Source organism: Triticum urartu, chromosome 2A (assembly GCF_056163025.1).
Source record: "Triticum urartu cultivar PI428250 chromosome 2A, HENAU_Tu73, whole genome shotgun sequence".
Taxonomy (NCBI): domain Eukaryota; kingdom Viridiplantae; phylum Streptophyta; class Magnoliopsida; order Poales; family Poaceae; genus Triticum; species Triticum urartu.
The window spans coordinates 228941410-228947413 of NC_141874.1; the positions used below are offsets into that span (position 1 = coordinate 228941410).

General features: G+C 47.0%; 1 pseudogene; it reads right to left on the minus strand.

Moving 5' to 3' along the window:
- Positions 1-1215: 1215 nt before the first annotated feature.
- LOC147984664 (uncharacterized) lies at positions 1216-2703 on the minus strand (annotated as a pseudogene).
- Between the last annotated feature and the right edge of the window lie 3301 nt (positions 2704-6004).

Genomic DNA, 6004 nt, shown 5'->3' on the forward strand with positions numbered 1-6004 from the left:
GCATTGGTCCACTTGGGAAGCCAGTACCCATGGCTCATTTTTTGCGGTGACGTTTGCGCCCGCGGTCTTGGATTTGGCTTCGGGTATAACCATGGTGGTGAAATACAGGTCTTCTTTTAGGACGCTCTTGGCCCATCTGACACGGAACATCGGGACCTTCTCTTCAGCGTAGCTCAGCTCCCAGATCTCCTCGATCCTTCCATAGTATCTGTCCTTGTCGTTACCGGTGTAGGATTCCATCGTTACCCCGGAGTTCTGATAACCATCGCTCTTCATGTCCTTGTCCTCGGTGTAGAATGTGTAGCCATTGATATCGTACGCCTCATAGGTCATCAGGTTGTTCTCGGCGCCCTGTGACAAGGCGAATATGAGTTGTTCTTCCGCGGAAGAATCCTCATGTAAAGGGTACGATAGAAGCTTCTGCTTGAACCAACGCGTGAAACATGAGTTGTGCTCTTTGATTATATCTCCGTCCGTCCTCTGTTGGCCTCGGTCATTGTACGTCTTCTCAATAAAGGTTTTGTGCTCTACCACCCAAGGATCGACCACGTCTATGTGTTGTAGCGCGACTAGGTTTGCTCTTTCAAAGTCGGCGAGTCGACCCTTGAAGTCGACATGCATTTCGCGGCGACCTTCACGGTGAACCCATCCAGCGAGCCTGCCGAGGTGCCTGTTAACGGGAAGACCAACGGGGTTCTCGATGCCTAGATAATTCGTGCAGTAGGAGATGCACTCTTCTGTCAGAAAGCCCCTGGCTATACTTCCCTCTGGACGTGACATGTTGCGAACGTATCCTTTGATGACACCATTCATCCTTTCGAACGGCATCATGCTGTGCAGGAACGTCGGCCCAGGTTGGATGATATCCTCCACGATATGGACCAGCAGATGCACCATAACGTCGAAGAATGCGGGCGGGAAGTACATCTCAAGCTCGCATAGTATCACCACGATCTCTTCCTGTAGCCTTCTGAGTTGCCTCACGCCAACCGACTTCCGAGAGATGACGTCGAAAAAGTTGCATAGGCCAAATAGCGTTTCACGGACGTGCGCGTCCATGATCCCATGGATTGCAACTGGAAGTATCTACGTCATCAGCACGTGACAGTCATGAGACTTCATCCCGCTGAACTTCTGCTTTGCTGGGTCTAGGTATCTGCTTATCTTCCCCTCGTAACCGTAAGGAAGTTTTACTCCTACGAGGCAGGTGAAAAACTACTCAATCTCCTCCTGACTTAGAGTGAAGCACGCGGGAGGGTAGTCATTTCCGGTCTTCTTGGCCTTTTTGCCTTTGCGACGACTTTCTGTGTCCTGCTTCGCCTCATCATCATCATCATCATCATCATCATCATCATTAGCGTGAAGCTCCTGCCTGATGCCCATTGATTTCAAGTCTGCCCTTGCTTTCGGCCCATCTTTGGTCCTCTCTAGCATATTGAGCAGGGTACCAAGCAGACTCTCGCACACGTTCTTTGTGATATGCATGGCATCAAGGCTGTGAGGCACACGGTGGATCTTCCAGTATGGCAAGTCCCAGAAAATAGACCTTGTTTTCCATACCTTCAACAGCGGCTCTGGCGCCTTTCGCTTCTTTCCCGGCCCTGGCACCTTTTGCTTCTTTCCCGGCAGTAGGCAATCTTTCCAATTTTTCAACAGCCCGTCTATTTCCTCGCCGCTCCTCGTACGCGGGCGTCTTCGGAGTTCGGTTTCACCATCGAACAGATCCTTGCGTTTCCTCCACGGGTCATCATCGCGAAGCCACCTTCGATGTCCCATGAACACGGTTTTCGAAGACCCGGGATCTCTATCTAGCTGGCGATACGTTGTTTAATCCATGCACCTGACGCTTCCAAAAAATCCATGGACCACCTACCCCGCGAGATATCCGTAACCGAGATAGTCGTGCACCGTCGTGAGCAGTGCGGCTCTCATAGGGAAATATTCTTTCTCTGTGGCGTCCCACGTATTGGCTGGCGTTTTCCACAGCCTGTCTAGCTCCTCTTTCAGCAGCCCCAGATACAGATTGATGTCGTTCCCTAGTTGTTTCGGCCCTTCAATTAGCATACTCATGTGAATGTACTTCCTCTTCATGCACAACCAGGGGGGAAGGTTGTACATCCACACAAACACAGGCCAGGTGCTATGTGTGCTTCTCTGGCTGCCATACGGATTGACTCCATCGGTGCTCGCACCCAGCACGATGTTCCTTGGATCCTTCCCAAATTCTGGGTGTTCAAAATTCAACGCTTGCCACTGGCTCCCATCCTTAGGGTGACTCAGCATCTTGTCTTTTTTATTTATCTCCGGATCATTTGCGTCATCTTCTCGCTTCTTCTCCTCCCTATCCGCGTGCCAACGCAGGAGCTTTGCTACCTTAGGGTCCGCGAAATACCGCTGCAGATGAGGAGTGATCGGAAAGTACCACACCACTTTTCGAGGAGCTTTCTTCCTCTTCTTGTATCAAGTGACGCCGCACACCGGACATATGGTAGACTCCGCGTGCTCGCCCCGATAAATGATGCAATTGTTCATGCACACATGGTATTTCACGTGCGGTAAATCCAGAGGACACACGACTTTCTTCGCCTCCTCAAAACTGGTCGGGCACTTGTTCCCCTTGGGATGACGTTCGTGCCAGAATGACATGTTCTCGTCGAAGCATGCGTCGGTCATTTTGTGTTTTACCTTCATCTCCAAAGCCATGAGCGTTACTTTCAGGCGGGTATCCTCGGGTCGGCATCCTTCATACAATGGAGTAACCGCGTCTATCTCCAGTTGATCCAGCTTGGCTTTCTCTCGGGCGGCAGCTCTTGCATTATCCGTCTGCTTGAGAAGCAGCTCTTGAATATGAGGGTCCTGCACCCAGCCCATCGATGGTCCATTGTCGTTTGCTCCTCCGGCATCTAGATCTTCATGATCATGCCTTTCGTCTGCTCTGGCATCTTCCTCATCATCATGTCCGTCATCTTCTACATGATGACTGTGTACAGCATCACCGTCGTGATCATGTCCTGGAGATTCTTCGTCTTCTCGCCCGCCCGAGCCGCGGTGGTTGTCTTGCTGCCCTTCCTCATTTCTTGCCCGGCCCCCATGGACGACTTCATAGTCATCTTCATCACCTTGCCACCGATAGCCATCCATGAAACCACGCAAGAGCAGTTGGTCCCGCACCCGCCCGGAATCCGGGTCCGCAATAAGTCTCTTCAACTTGCATCTTCGACACGGACATCTTATCTCCGTCTCGTTCTTTTGAAGCATATCGGCCTTCGCAGAGCTCAAAAACCTATTCATGATGCCTTCGGTCATCGTGCGGACCATGGTCGCCTGCGGGGTAGAGCAAAACGATATTTTAGAACCAAGAAAAAATTTGGCTTGACTTTCCCTAAAAATAGGACCGAAAAGAATGCATAGTGCCAAAATTCTCGCCGAAACGGAAATGAATCAACATTCCGGCAAAATATTGGCAACTATCGCATTTCAAATACTGGTACCTGCAAACACAAACATATATGCAACACCACAAACATATGCAACACCACAAACATACATAGATCTAGCTAGGCCACAAAAAGTGCATGTGCACATTGTTGGAGCGAGCTAGGGAGAAAAAAAGTAGATCTACAACATGAAGATAGCTTTCCCCTTACTTACCTATCAAAAAAAGGTAATTTGAACACTTAATTTTGATGAATCTATGGTGCAAATGAGGTGAGGAGGAGGAGGCAGCCAACAAGCTTAGAGAAGGAGGTGGGGGGAATGAAGTGGGGAAAGTGAGTGTGTAGGTGTGGCTGTCCAAAAATATCTAGCTGGTCCCAGGTTACTAATGGCGCACCACACAGACATGCGCCATTAGTAACCCAACATACTAATGGCGCACCACACAGAGATGCGCCATTAGTAGTTTTGCAAAAAAGTAAAAAAATAATTTTTATACTAATGGCGCACCGTGGCACAGTGCACCATTACTAGTTTAAACTAGTAATGGCGCACTATGCAACGGTGCGCCATTAGTAGTTTCGCAAAAAAGTAAAAAAAAATACAGTAGTGGCACACTCTATGGCTGGTGCGCCATTAGTAGTTCTAACTACTAATGGCGCACTCTGCCCGGATGCGCCATTAGTATGTTTGAAAAAATGAAAAAAAACATTTTGTTACTAGTGGCGCACCGTGTGCCTGGTGCGCCATTAGTGTCTTCCACACTAATGGTGCACCAACAGATGGTGCGCCATTAGTATATAGTAATGGCGCACCACATGTCTAGTGCGCCATTAGTGTCAATTCCATCTATAGCCCTTTTCCTAGTAGTGTATCAATCCAGTAGAAGGCTACGCGTGAGTCCCTCGTACCTGCACAAAACTAATAAATCCTCGCAACCAACGCAAATAGGGGTTGTCAATCCCTATAAGGCCACTTACGAGAGTGAGATCTGATAGATATGATAAGATAATATTTTTGGTATTTTTATGATAAAGATGCAAAGTAAAATAAAGGCAAAGTAAATAGCAAAGGAAATAACTAAGTAGTAGGAGATTAATATGATGAATATAGACCCGGGGGCCATAGGATTCACTAGTGGCTTCTCTTGAGATCATAAGTATTCTACGGTGGGTGAACAAATTACTGTTGATCAATTGACAGAATTGAGCATACTTATGAGAATATCTAGGTATTATCATGTATATAGGCATCATGTTCGAGACAAGTAGACCGACTCCTGCCTGCATCTACTACTATTACTCCACTCATCGACCGCTATCCAGCATGCATCTAGAGTATTAAGTTAAAAACAGAGTAACGCCTTAAGCAAGATGACATGATGTAGAGGGATAGACTCATGCAATATGAAGAAAACCCCATCTTGTTATCCTCGATGGCAACGATACAATACGTGCCTTGCTGCCCCTTCTGTCACTGGGAAAGGACACCGCAAGATTGAACCAAAAGCTAAGCACTTCTCCCATGGAAAGAACTACCAATCTAGTTGGCCAAACTAAACGGACAATTTGAAGAGACTTGCAAAGATAACCAATCATACAAAAAAGAATTCAGAGAAGATTCAAATATTATTCATAGATAGACTTGATCATAAACCCTCAATTCATCGGTCTCAACAAACGCACCGCAAAAAGAAGATTACATCGAATAGTTCTCCACAAGAGAGGGGGAGAACATTGTATTGAGATCCAAAAAGAGAGAAGAAGCCATCTAGCTACTAACTATGGACCCGTAGGTCTGAGGTAAACTACTCACATTTCATCGGAGGGGCTATGGTGTTGATGTAGAAGCCCTCCGTGATCGATGCCCCCTCCAGCGGAGCTCCGAAACATGCCCCAAGATGGGATCTCGTGGATACAGAAAGTTGCGGCGGTGGAATTAGGTTTTTGGCTCCGTATCTGATCGTTTGGGGGTACGTAGGTATATAGAGGAGGAAGGAGTACATCGGTGGAGCAACAGGGGGCCCACGAGGATGGAGCGCACGCCTGGGTGGTGTAGGCGCGCCCCCCTACCACGTGGCCTCCTCTTTTCTTTCTTGACGTAGGGTCCAAGACTCTCGGGTCTTGTTCGTTGAGAAAATAACGTTCCCGAAGGTTTCATTCCGTTTGGACTCCGTTTGATATTCCTTTTCTTCGAAACCCTAAAACAGGAAAAAAACATTGATTCTGGGCTGGGGCTCTGGTTAATAAGTTAGTCCCAAAAATAATATAAAAGTGGATAATAAAGCCCAATAATGTCCAAAACAGTAGATAATATAGCATGGAGCAATCAAAAATTATATATACGTTGGAGACGTATCCAGCATCCCCAAGCTTAATTCCTGCTCGTCCTCGAGTAGGTAAATGATAAAAACAGAATTTTTGACGCAGAGTGCTACTTGGCATAATTTTAATGTAATTCTTCTTAATTGTGGTATGAATATTCAGATCTGAAAGATTGAAGACAAAAGTTTAATATTGACATAAAAATAATAATACTTCAAGCATTCTAACAAAGCAATTATGTCTTC